Genomic DNA, 13,783 nt, shown 5'->3' with positions numbered 1-13,783 from the left:
CGAATGCATCCGATGAAATGAGCTGTAGCTCACAAAGCTTATGCTCATATAAATGTGTTAGTCTCTAGGTGCCACAAGTATCCTTTTCTTTCTGCAGGAGAAGGGATTCCTGTACGGGAATGGACTCCCCAAGGGGAAGTGGAATAGTGGGGGATCAGAAGGTGGTCCCCCAGGAGAACTGCCACAGGCTACTGTATCCAGCCCATGATGTCCCTCCCTCGGGACATCAGGGAACCCAGAGCACAGGCAGAGGCTGTTACAGAACTTTGACTGGCCTGGGGTCTTGATGCCATCCAGCAGTAGTGCAGGTCCTGCGACCCCTGCCAGAAGGTGGGGGAAGGCCCGGGTCAAGAGGAAAGCAGCTTTGAAGCCCCTGCCCATCACAGAGGAGCCTTTTCAGAAAGTGGCCATGGACATAGCAGGGTCCTTCATCAAGGCAACTAGGACAGGGAAAAAATACATTCCTGTAGTGGTAGATTTCACTGCTCGTTATCCCAAGGCAGTGGCTCTGTCCTCTATCGAGGCAGACACCTGTAGCAGACGCACTGTTAACCATTTTCAGTAGAGGGTTCCCCAATGAGGTCCTTACAGACCAGGGCTCCAATTACATGTCAGCCCTGCTCCGGTACTTGTTGGAGAACTGTGGGGTCGAACACACTTGGGCCTCGGCATATCATCCTCAGTCCAACAGGCTGGTGGAGAGATTCAATGGGACTCTAAAGATGATGCTGAAACCTTAATAAACCAGCACCCGCAGGATTGGGACAAATATTTAACCCCACTGCTGTTCGCGTACTGTAAGTGCCCCAAGAATCTACAGGGTTCTCTCCTATTGAGTTGTGGTACGGGAGAAGAGTGAGGGGACCCCTGGACTTTGTGAGGAACGAATGGAAGGGGAAGGCCTCTCCCGATGGAGAATCAGTGGTGGAGTACGTACTGACTTTCCGGAAAAAGCTCGCTGAGCTCATGGACTTGGTCAGGGAGAATCTAGCCCGGGCCCAAGGGAAGCAGAAGGTCTGGTATGACTGCTCAGCGCATGCTCACTCCTATGCCACTGGGGACCAGGTGATGGTTCTCATTCCTGTGAGAAAAACAAACTACAAGCTGCCTGGGATAGGCCCTTTAAGGTCATCAAGCAGCTGAATGAGGAAACTATGTAGTGAACTGTCTAACCGGGATCACCAGCCATCGGATGTACCATGTCAATAGGATGAAGCCGTACTTTGACAGGGAGAATTTGGTTCTGGCTGTGTATGGCTAGTGGGAGGAGCAGGAAGATGATTCCCTGGTGGATCTATTCCCTGAGACAGGTGCCAGCCCTTTGCTGGAATCAATTCCCCCTCTGATAGCTAACCCCTGCCCAGCAGGCAGAGGTCCGGAGGCACTGGGTTTCCAACCAGCAGCTGTTCTCCAACTGGCCTGGGCTCACTAACCTGGCCTGTCCACCAGGTGGAAACAGGAGCCCATCCTCCTGTAAGATACTCCCGTTCTGGGTCACTGGGAAAACAGCCCAGGACTGGAGAGAGAGATCAAGGACACACTGGCTTTAGGGTGTGATCCAGCCATCCTCCAGTCCTTGGGCCTCTTCCACAGTGCTGGTCCCCAAGGACAGGTCAATCTGGTTTTTGTGGACTACTGGAAGCTTAATGCAATCACCATGTTCAATACCTACCGCATGCCTAGGCCTGACAAGCTCCTAGACAAACTACGGGCGGCTCATTATCTCACTACTATGGATCTTACCAAGGGCTACTGGGAAAGTACCTTTGGATCTGGATGCCAGGCTGAAATCCGCTTTTATCCCCCCTCTGAGGCTATATGAGTTCCTGGTCCCTATCTTTCTGCCTAAAGGAACACCTGCCACCTTCCAGTGCCTGGAGGACCAGTTACTCAAGGGGATGGAGAATTTTGCCCTGGCCTATATATTGATGAGATCTGTGTTTTTAGCCAGACCTGGGAGGAACATGTGTCCCAGGCTAAAACAAGTGCTGGCTCCGGGATGCAGGACAGACTATAAAAGCTAGGAGGTGCAAGGCAGGGCTGGCAGAGGTATCATACCTGGACACAAAGTGGGGAGCGGCTGCCTAAAGCCAGAGCCAGCCAAGGTGGAGGTGATCAGAGATCGGCCTGCTCCCCAGAATAAGAAACAGGTCCAGGCCTTTATTGGGATGGCTAGCTACTACTGGAGGTTTTGCCTCACTTTAGCTCCATAGCTGCCCCCATCAATGAGCTATGTAAGAAGAGTAAGCCAGATAAGGTGGGCTGGACCGAGCAGTGCCAGAGGGCTCTTTGTGCTCTGAAGGAGGCTCTGGTCAACAGCCCGGCGCTAGTAAACCCAGACTTTGGCAAGCCCTTTATGGTGTTCACCGCTGCCTCAGACACAGGGCTAGGTATGGTGCTAATGCAGGTTAATGAGAAGGGAGAGAGACACCTCATCAGGTATCTGAGCAAGAAGGTGCTTTCCCGGGAGAAAAACTATGCAGCCATAGAAAAGGAATGCCTGGCCATGGTGTGGGCCCTTAAAAGTGCAGCTATATCTATTTGGTGGCGCTTCACTGTGTACACTGACCACTCACCCCTGATGTGGCCTAAACCAGATGAAAGGGGCTATACCAAGCTCCTGAGGTGGAGTCTCCAGCTTCAGGATTGTGACATGGAGGTGGTTCATGTTAAGGGGAGTGCCAATGTTATAGCAGATGCTTTGTCTCGGAGAGGGGGGCCAAAACTTCCCCAGGCCACTGGCTAAAGTGGCCCTGCTCAGTTCGGTCTCAGAGAGGAGAGAGATGTGACGAAGTGGGGTTTTATTCATCTTATGTTGCATGTGAGTTTTACTGTCCTATACGAATACTGTGTACCCCTCCATTTCCCTGTATACTGCATCAATATTTTGGTGGTGGGAATTTTTGCTGAGGCCATCGAGGCAGGTGAGGCTCCCCAGCTGTCTGCACATATGTAACCTGAGACCAGGAGGAGGGTGCGATCAGGTGACACTTTTGCCCAGGAAGCAGAACAAAGAGGAAGAGGAGAAGCAAGGGGGGGTGCCGCAGGTCGGCTGGAAGCGGGGGCAGTGTGCTTCGGGGACTGGAAGAGAGGGAGTCCAGGCTGTCTGGCACAGGACTCCCCAAGATGGACTTGGCTGAAAGTCACCGATTTCTGTGCTAACAAGCTCTGTTCTTCGCTGTGTTCCTGTCAACTAATAAACTGTTCTGTTCTACATGCTGGCAGAGAGTCACATCTAACTGCGGAGTTGGGGTGCAGGGCCCTCTGGCTTCCCCAGGAGCCCCACCTGGGAAGACTTGCCGCAGGAAGGCATGGTGTGGAAGGGGATTGCTGAATGCTCAGAGTTCAGACCCAGGAAGGTCAAAGCTGTATAAGCTTCTTGCCTTGGTGACAGTATGCTCAGAAAGAGGAGGCATGCTCCCCCAGAGTCCTGACCGGCTTCATATGGAGTAGTTCCCGAGCCTTTACCTGGTGACTCCGTGACAGATCCCATCACCAGTACTACCCTGACATCCCAACATAAGGACTAAGGCAACAAGGTACATTCCCTATATTTACTGGGTTGAACAGCCTGGACATTATTTGCACTAAGGAACTCTCAACAGTCTTCATTTACCTTCAACTGGTGCACTCAGAGCAGCCACGGTACCCGTTTTGTTTGCAAGTTTCAATATTGAATATGGACTGGGTTAAAAACAAACACTTTCCTGGCCAAATAAGCTAAGACTTCAAATGTCTGAGTGTTCTGACTTTAAACCAGCACATGGACACTTATCCCAATGGGACGTAGAACCACTCCTACTGTAGCACAAATCCAGAGAAAGAGCTGACAGTCTCCCACATGGGCAGTGGGCAGCCAGCTGGGTAGCACATCCCAAAGGATTGCTAGGAATACAGGGAGTCCCCAAGGAGGAAGCCTCTTGCCAAAGCCAGGCTGACCTGCAGCATACAGGTGCTTGTATTCCTGGGGGCCATATCTCCCTGCTGGTTAGCAGAGGGCAAAAAGTTCAGCAGCTTCAGTATAGTGGCCTGTAAGTCAGCACAATAACCTTTAAACCCTTCTGGCAGGGCTTTCAGTTCACAAAGAAATTGGGAAATGCAATGGACACTAAACAAGCTAAATTGTGTGAACAAAGCCTGTCTGCTGTAGATTTGCTGTTAATCTTGTGTCTTTTACTACTTCATCTATGGGTCAAAACACAGGAGTTAATACTAGTGGTAAACCCTTTAAAGATGTGGAACATACCTGATTTGTGGAAAAAAGCTTTTGTACATGCTAGGAATGGTGACAACTTTTCAGCTTATACCTGTAAACAGGCTGGAAGCTTGCACAGCAGCAAAAGCATAACAGGCCCATGCTGCTGTGTGGAAGGGGGAAACAGAGGCACACCGCCTCATGGCATTGGTGGCTAAGTGCCAAGACACCTACACTTAACAGATATTGCTGGCTGCATTCTGTTAGCAATACTCCACCCCAACTTGTTTTCAGGCACACAGGGACCAGGAATCCCAAAACTTGCTAGAACACTCCTGAATGACATCATATGGTTTAAATGTATTAAAAGGGAGGGTGACCAGGGGATTTTACATGTACTGCCTCTGCCGTGGATAGTGTTCAAGTCTCTGGCAGTAAGTTCAGGAGGAGGGTGTGATGTTGCACCCCATAGTGCTTTATGGTAATATGCTCATAAATGTATATATGACATAGCTGGAATATGTTTTAAGCTACATATGCCATGTAACATATCTATGTAAAGGTTATGATCTACTGAATATATTCATCCCTATTTGTATGCATGTATCATTTTTGTATTCAAAGTTATGAATATGGGCTGTGTACTTGTTTGAGTTTAAGTAGCCGTAGTAAAGCATTTGGTCAGCTTCTTGAGAAAGGAATGTGTAAGTTAAGTGCCCAATCAAGAAACACTTAACTGACAATGAATTTTGGAAGACTCCAATACACATAAGAAGTCTTCCTGGAGACATTCAAGACAGCATGTGGACAATGGCTGATGCCTGTAAAAACCGAGTCATGCATGGACATGCGACTTGCCCATGTGACTCCAAAACCATCTTGGAGCTGGATTTTCCATAGGAGAGAGGAAGGGGTTTCTACCCACAAGAGAAAGTGTATTTAAGCTCCTGGGAGACCCCTCCATTTTGTCTTAAGCTGGTTTAAGAGCTAGCCTCTTCACCCCCAAAGGATACCTGAAAGAAACTGGTACGAAGGAAAGTAACCACTGGGGTGAGTGATTGCTGGACTCAGAGTAGAAGGAGACTAGTCTGTAAAAGAAGCTTACTGGAACATCTCTGAGGGTGAGATTTCATCTGTAATCACTTTCTTATTGTACTAGGTTTAGACTTGTGCGTTTTATTTTATTTTGTTTGGTAATTTACTTTGCTCTGTCTGTTTGCCTTGGAACCATTTAAATCCTACTTTTTGTATTTAATAAAATCACTTTTTACTTATTAACCCAGAGTATGTATTAATACCTGGGGGGGGGGGGAGAACAGCTGTGCATATCTCTCGATCAGTGTTATAGAGGGTGAACAATTTATGAGTTTACCCTGTATAAGCTTTATACAGGGTAAAACACATTTATTTGGGGTTTGGACTCCATTGGGAGTTGGGCATCTGAGTGTTAGATATAGGAACACTTCTTAAGCTGTTTTCAGTTAGGCCTGCAGCTGTTGGGGGATGTAGTTCAGATCTGGGTCTGGGTTTGTAACAGGCTAGCACGTCTGGCTCAAACTGGCAAGGCTCTGGAGTCCCAAGCTGGCAGGGAAAATGGGTTAGAAGTAGTCTCAGCACATCAGCTGGCAGTTTCCAAGGGGTTTTCTGTGATCCAACCCATCACACACCACCCCACTCTCGGCCCACAGTGTGTAGAAAGAATTATAGACCACTTAGCGAGGATCTCCTAGATAAAATACTGCAGCCCAACCTCCAAGGTGAGGGGGCTGGCCATGAATCGTAAGAGAGGAAGGAAATAGTCCCCCTCAGAGACTTGCTATTGTAATAGTTCCTTGCATCCAACCAGGGCCTTAACATTACCACAACTGTTCATGAATAAACCCCAAGCCAAGTAATGGTAATGGGGCATGCCACTTCTACTGTCTTGGAAGGGGGAGGCACTAATGTATGTTTTGGGTGCCCAGGACAGCCAGCAGAGAGGTAAATCAATGTGGGGCGGGACGGGGGAAGACAGCTGGTGGCGCCTACCCTGCGCCAGGCTCAGCTGTTAGTCCCGGCTGGGCTGAGGAAGAGGGGACTTCCTCTTCCCCTGCACAGCATCCAGGGCTGGGTCAGACCTACCACGAGATTTCTCCCTCAGCTGTAGTAACTCTGCAAACTCTGCTCCCAAGCACTTCCTGCACCCACTGCTCCTCAGCTACAGGGGGAGGGATCACTGTACAGGGAGCTGCTCCCCCATCTGTCCAACCCCCGTGCATCCCTCTCATACCCAGAACTCCCCCCCCCCCAGTCCCACTCTCCCTGCACCTGGACCACCCCAACGAGCCACCCACACCCAGATCCCCACCCTACTGAGCCCCAACCAGCTGCACCTGAATCCCAAACTAAAATCCCCATAAGCTGCACGGCCACGCAACAGCCTTCTTACCGCTGCTCAGGGAACCAGCCCGGGGATCTGCCACGGGAAGGGGAGGGGCGCCCCTCCCCCAGCCTCAACCAACCTCAGCCAGGATGCCCCCTCCCCTGGCCTGACCTGAGACTATCCTGCAGCCCCAGCCCCAGAATTGCTGCGGCCAGGAGGTGCTGCTCCTGCTGCTGGGGGGAGTCCTCTCTCCCCGCTGTAGCCCCAGAATACCCTCCTGCACCCCAAATTGCTCATCTCCAGCCCCACCCCTGAGCCCATCCCCCACCAGCCAAAGCCCTCACACCACAGCACCCCAACCCTCTGCCCCACTCGAGCCCCTCATCCCCAGCCCCACCCCAGAGCCAGCAACCCCAGCCAGAGCCCTCACACCCCTGCACCCCAACCCTCTGGCCCAGCCCTAAGCCCCCTCCCACACTCCAAACCCCTCGGCCCCACCCCATCACATGAATTTCACTTCCATATTGGTACACACAAAAAAATTAATTCCGCTCATAAGTGGGAAAAGTTAGAGGGAACACTGATCCCAACCCCACTGAGCCCTGCTCCCCCAGCATCTGACTTCCCCCGCTGAGCCCCCCCAACCCAGACCTCTCTGCTGAGCGTTATCCCCCACACACTGAGCTCCAACTACCATCACTGGACTCCTCTGCAGAGTCCCAATACCACTGCACCCAGAACCTCCCAACAAGCCTCTGTGCATCCAGATTCCCCCTGCACACAATCCCCCACTGAGCCGCCCACCCCCAGATTGCCCCACACAGAACATACTCAACCCACACCTGGATTCCCCCCACACTAAACCCCTCTACACTTGAATCCTGCCTTGCTGAGCCTGCCTGCCTACACCTGGTGCACCTGGCACAGAGGAGCAGGGCTCTGGGTATTTCTGGGGTAGGTATGGTCCTGGTGCTGTGTCAGGGTTGGGTGCAGCCTTACCACTGAATACATGTTGGGGGAAGGGGGGAAGCGGTACAGTGATCTCCCACCTCTGTGCAGCCAGTGCCCTGTGCTCCCCAATGCCATGCTGGAGCCTCCACATTTATGTGACAAATAAAATTTGCAGAATTTTAAAATACTGTGCACAGAATTTTTATTTTTTAGGAGCAGAATACCCTCATGAGTAACTAACAATATGGCCTTCAACAGCAGATCTCAGCATAGGTGAAGCATGCTCCTTGGCTACCAGTGAGTGGACTAGAGTGAAATGCCATGAGCACACCAGCAATTGGAACATAGGGGAAGTATATAGCTCCCCATTTGGCTGAATGGGCAGTTGGAGGGAAAGATTCAGAGGCTAACAAGTGAGTCTCTCCAGTCTTAGACAAAGGGGCATCAAAACTCATACCACAATAGCACATGTAAGGAGCCAGGCAGTCACCACACAGCTAACAGCATTGTGGAGCAACCTAGACACAGCACTCAACACTTCTGAAACCATAAGTGCCCACAGTCACTGCTGTTGCTTCTCTAAAGCATTAGCAAGGGACCCACAGGGCAATCTAAACCTTCTGCTTGTAGGACTATGCATGGAGCCAGCATCCTGGAAAGTCTCAGGGTGCCCCAGCTACCACAAGTGTCTATCTGGGATTACTGACTTTCTGAAACCAGGAAAGCTTGTGAGTAGTTTGGCATTCATGGCACTAATGTAATTAACAGGATCTTCAACTCATTCATGCAGCATTAACCTCATAATGGAGTTGAATTGTGCAGTGCAGGGGAGTAAGATCATTTAAAAGTAATTCTTCTCTGTTCCTGCCTAACACTTCTTCCAGGCAGTTGATGACATCAGCCATGTCAGCAAGACACGATGCCCATTCAGGGAAGGCTGGGGCAGCCAGTATGGATGCATGGTTTCAGTGAAGTGCCTGACCATCTCCATTCTCACTCAGAAGTATTTATAAATCTGAGAGTTTAGAGTCCTTTTCAAGGATGCACCATTCAGATTTGTTAGGGAATGTCAGCGGTGGTTCAGCCTCCTCTCCACTGAGAGGTTTCAGAGTAGCAGCCGTGTTAGTCTGTATTCGCAAAAAGAAAAAAGGAGTACTTGTAGCATCTTAGAGACTAACAAATGTATTATTATTTTTCAGTGTATAGTACATAGAGCAGTATAAACATGCCATTGTCTGCATTAAATTTTAAATTTGTAATGACTTCACTAGTGCTTTTTATGTAGCCTATTGTAAAACTAGGCAAATATCTCAATGAGCTGATGTACCCCCTGGAAGACCTCTGCATATCCCCGGTTGAGAACCCCTGCCCTAGAGTACCTCAAATAGCAGAGAGCGTATTCTCAGGCACACAGGATCAAATCATAAAAGGCTTTGCTTCACAGGCCAAAGCCAGCACCTTGAAATTGTACTAAGAAATACACCGGAAGCCAACACAATCTAGGACAGGGGTGAGCCACATCTGGCCCCTCAAACATTTTAATCCGGCCCTTGAGCTCCTGCCTGGGAGCAGGGTCCAGGGCTTGCCCCACTTCATGAGGCTCCCGGAAGCAGCGGCATGTCCCCCCTCCGGCTCCTATGCGTAGGGGCAGCTAGGAGGATCTGCACGCTGCCCCCACCCGAAGCACCGCCCCTGCAGCTCCCATTGGCCGCGAAGGCAGTGCACAGAGCCACCTGCCCGTGCATCCATGTAGGAGCTGGAAGGGAGACATACCACTGCTTCTGGGAGCTGCTTGAGGTAAGTCTGCACCTCTGAACCCTTCCCACACCCCAACATCCTGCCCCAGCCCTGATCCCCCTCCCGCCCTCCGAACCCCTCGGTCCCAGCCTGGAGCACCCTCCTGCACCCCAAACCCCTCATCCCAGCCACACCCAAGAGCCCGTACCCCCAGCCGGCGCCCTCACACCCCACCCCCGCACACCAACCCCCAATTTTGTGAGCATTTGTGACCTGCCATACAATTTCCATACCCAGATGTAGCCCTCGGGCCAAAAAGTTTGCCCATACCTGATTTAGGAGCATGTTACAGCATAATGTGGCCCCTGTTAGGAAAGCAACTCAGCAACTGCTGAAGATTTCAGCTGGTCTTCCAGGGTCACTCCAGGCAAAGCATATTGCAGCAACTCAAATATGAGAACGCACTCATGCCACTGCTGCTACCTGGATATCAACAAGCAGGAAGAGCAAACAAGCAAGGCTTGACAAATTTTGGTTATGGGCCTAAACCATCAATTTCTGCAAAATTTAAGCTTCCATTTAAAAATAAGTTAAGTTCCAGCCCTTCCATATGGTAGCAAACAGTATACCAAACAGGAATTGATTGGTCAGTTTCCACCCTACTATTGCGAACCCTGTGGGCAGCAGGAAACTGAATAAGGTCAAAAGAAAAGGAGTACTTGTGGCACCTTAGAGACTAACAAATTTATTTGAGCATAAGCTTTCGTGAGCTACAGCTCACTTCATCGGATGCTCAAATAAATTTGTTAATGTCTAAGGTGCCACAAGTACTCCCTTTCTTTTTGCGAATACAGATTAACACGGCTGCTACTCTGAAACCTGAATAAGGTCAGTTTCACATCCAGCAGCCAGACAGACAGTTTCCTGAAAAGCAGAGGTACTGGATGATTCACAGGGAGGACCCAGAAATGGATGCTCGATAAGAGGCCCCCCAAACCCTTCCCCATCCCAGAGATTCCTAGATTTTTGAAGGAAAAGAGCAGGCTCTCCCTTGTCAGCAGCCAGAGAGCTTAGCTGATTTCACACCTGTTGGACAGCTTCTAACTAGGGTCCAACACAAAACATGAAGCCTAAAGCCAAATCCAGGGACCATATAAAGGCATGAAGCTTTGCACCCTCCCTCTTCCCAAAAGCTTTCCCATCAGCCTCACATATTCTGGTAGACTTTTCAAGCCCTGCCAACACAACCTCCAGCTTGTCAACTTCAGTAATAAAAGGCAGGTAAATCTCTTGCATTTGGAGGCCACTGGAAGAACAGATATCACCTGCATCATCCTGTGTACTACCCCAAACTCCTAACATTCTCAGCCTTCTCTGAGATGCCCCTCACACAGCTCACTCTCACCCATTAAATGAATTAAAAACTGGCTGACAGGTCTCAAAGGGCAACTGTAAAAGGAGAATAGTCATTGAGTATGTCTGTTCCCAGCGGGGTCCCACAGGGACTGTTGTTTAGCCCTATGCTATTTAACATCCTTGTCAATGACCTGGAAGAAAGCAAAACCACCACTGAAAGCTTGCAGATAATGCAAAAATCAACAGAGTGGAACATAATGAATAGGACTGGTCAGTGACTCAGCAATCTGGATTGCTTAGTAAACTGGGCGCAAGCAAACAAAATGCATTTTAATATGGCTAAATGTAAATGTATACATCTAGGAACACAGAATGTAGGCAATACTTACAGGATGATGGACTATCGTGGGAAACGGTGACTCTGAAAAAGATTTGGGGGTCATGGCAGATAATCAGCTGAATACATTCTGTCAGTGTGATGCGGTGGCCAAGAGGGCTAATGCGATCCTGGGATGCATCTCTCCAGTAAGAGTAGAGAAGTTATTTTACCTGTGTATTTGGCTCTGGTGAGACAGCTGCTGGAATACTGTGCCCAGTTCTGGGGCCCACCGTTCCAAAAGGATGTTGATAAATTCAAGAAGGTTCACAGAAGCAGCCACAAGACTTATTAAAGGATTAGAAAATCTTCTTATAATGACAAGATCAAGGAGCCCAATCTATTTAGCTTAAGAAAGGGTAAGAGGCGACTTGGTCAACACAGTCTTGTCCATATGGGGAACAAATATTTAAAAATGGGCTCTTCAGTCTAGCAAAGGTCTAACAATCCAATGACTGGAAGCGGAAGCTAGACAAATTCAGACTGGAAATAAGGCCTAAATTAACAGAGAGTATCACAGAATCATAGAATATCAGGGTTGCAAGAGACCTCAGGCAGTCATCTAGTCCAACCCCCTGCTCAAAGCAGGACCTAATCCCCAACTAAATCATCCTAGCCAGGCTTTGTCAAGCCTGACCGTAAAAACCTCTAAGGAAGGCGATTCCACTACCTCCCTAGGTAATCCATTCCAGTGCTTCATTACCCTCCTAGTGAAAAAGTTTTCCCTAATATCCAACCTAAACTTCCCACACTGCAACTTGAGACCATTACTCCTTGTTCTATCATCTGGTACCACCGAGAACAGTCTAGATCCATCCTATTTGGAACCCCCTTTCAGGAAGCTGAAAGCAGCTATCAAATGCACCCTCATTCTTCTCTTTTGCTGACTAAATAATCCCAGTTCCCTCACCCTCTCCTCATAAATCATGTACTTAAGCCCCCTAATCATTTTTGTTGCCCTCCGCTGGACTCTTTCCAATTTTTCCACATCCTTCTTGTAGTGTGGGGCCCAAAACTAGACACAGTACTCCAGATGAGGCCTCACCAATGCCAAATAGAAGGGAATGATCACGTTCCTCGATCTGCTGGCAATGCCCCTACTTATACAGCCCAAAATGTCGTTTGCCCTTGTTGCCAAAAAGGCTCGCTGTTGACTCATATCCAGCTTCTCATTCACTGAAACCCTTAGGTCCTTTTCTGCAGAACTGCTGCTGAGCCACTCGGTCCCTAGTTTGTAGCAGTGCATGGGATTCTTCCTTCCTAAGTGCAGGACTCTGTACTTGTCTTTGTTGAACCTCATCAGATTTCTTTTGGCCCAATCCTCTAATTTGTCTAGGTCCCTCTGTATTGTATCCCTACCCTTCAGCATATCTACCACTCCTCCCAGTTTAGCGTCATCTGCAAACTTCCAAAAACTTGAGTAATTAACCACTGGAAAAAATTACCACAGGCTGTTGTGGGTTCTCCACCACTGAGAATTTTTAATTCAAGATCAGATGTTTTTCTAAAAGATCTGCCCCAGGAAATGGGTGGGGACATTCTCTGGCCTGGGTTATACAGTCAGACTAAATGATCACAATGGTCCTTGGACTCCATATGATTTAGGACTCCAAACTCTGTTCTCTGATAGACAATGGGGAAGCTAACGAACTGCAACCTCAGGATACAATAAAATATCACTGTAGAGCTATTCATGGATATCACCACAGCCCCTACAGCCTCAAACACACTGAGTGAACCTCCCTCAGGATGCAGCACTTCCCTTTGATTCTTTTCCAAGAACAGAGCCACTCAACCATAAAGCCTGTCCACATGAATATTACCTGGTAGCGGTGGAGCTGAGAGATTCAATACTTGGCTGAGATAGCTTGAATTAAACAGGTTGTTCACCACCAAGAACAGTTCCATGGAGAGGATTCATGTGGATGCTGGTGGGGGTAAAAAGCCACCTCTCACACAGTCACAGCAAGAGGTTTCAGTAATTGATGGGCTGGGCTGACTGGTGTGTGCACTGGGACTCTCGCCTCTACCTGTTCAGTAACTATCATGTAGCAGGGAGACTACATGGATGACTGAGCCAAAGAAGATGTTCAGGCACTAACAAGTCACCTTCCTCAGAGCAATCTGAAGCCCAACCAGTTCCATTAGCCTCTTAACCTTAGAAGGTGAATGTCTGTGGTAGGAGACCGAATCTCTCTGTTACTCTGCTTTACTCCAGTACCTTAGCTCAGCAGTACAACGCCTAAGAGACTATGAAGACGAAAGGTGAGGTCCACCTGCAGGGCAAGAGAATTGTAAAACTCCTTCAGGATATTAGCTCCCAGTCTCACCCAATCTCTGCTGGAGGGGCGAGAAGGGGTTAGTAACATCTCCATGGAGAGGAGCTCTGGCCAGAAAGATTTCCAGCAGCAGACAATGAGGCTGACAAGTCAGAAGACCAAGTGTTCCAACCGTTCCACTGCAAGCTAGTAAAGATTGGTGCTGGAGGTTTTAATCTATGCTGAGGGCACAACACAGTGCCTCTGCACCTTGATATCAAACTGTAATCTTCCTAGAGAACCCTGGGAGGAGAGTCAGGGTTTCATGAAAGAGCAGATCATTTACTCCCCTCCATCCACATATGAACTACTATCCTGTTAGTTCCTCCTCCATGTTGGTTCCAAAGCAGAAAGCTGTGACAAGACAAAACACAGGAAACAGGACTCAGCTCTTCTGTAGCTGTGTCTTCTCCCTGGTCAGAGAGCTGCTCCAACTCAAGCTGGCTCTACCTAATTAAAGCACGGACATCTTTTAAGGAAGGAAGATA

General features: G+C 49.0%; 1 protein-coding gene across 7 annotated transcripts in view; it reads right to left on the bottom strand.

Moving 5' to 3' along the window:
* DAG1 (dystroglycan 1) overlaps positions 1-13,783 on the bottom strand; it is a 104,373-nt gene that overhangs the window by 45,968 nt on the left and 44,622 nt on the right. Inside the window, exons 2-3 of one of the 7 annotated variants that reach the window (XM_038410658.2) lie at positions 9,576-9,728; positions 8,306-8,635 (exon numbers count right to left, since the gene is read on the bottom strand). The exons of the other annotated variants lie outside the window; for them this stretch is intronic. The gene's annotated coding sequence lies outside the window, so the exon portion shown is untranslated. The remainder of the gene's footprint in view (positions 1-8,305; positions 8,636-9,575; positions 9,729-13,783) is intronic. 7 annotated transcript variants of the gene reach the window in all.

The sequence above is a fragment of the Dermochelys coriacea genome, chromosome 7, assembly GCF_009764565.3.
Source record: "Dermochelys coriacea isolate rDerCor1 chromosome 7, rDerCor1.pri.v4, whole genome shotgun sequence".
NCBI lineage: Eukaryota > Metazoa > Chordata > Testudines > Dermochelyidae > Dermochelys > Dermochelys coriacea.
Note: the sequence above shows the minus strand (reverse complement) of the source record. Positions and strands in the feature narration are given on the sequence as shown.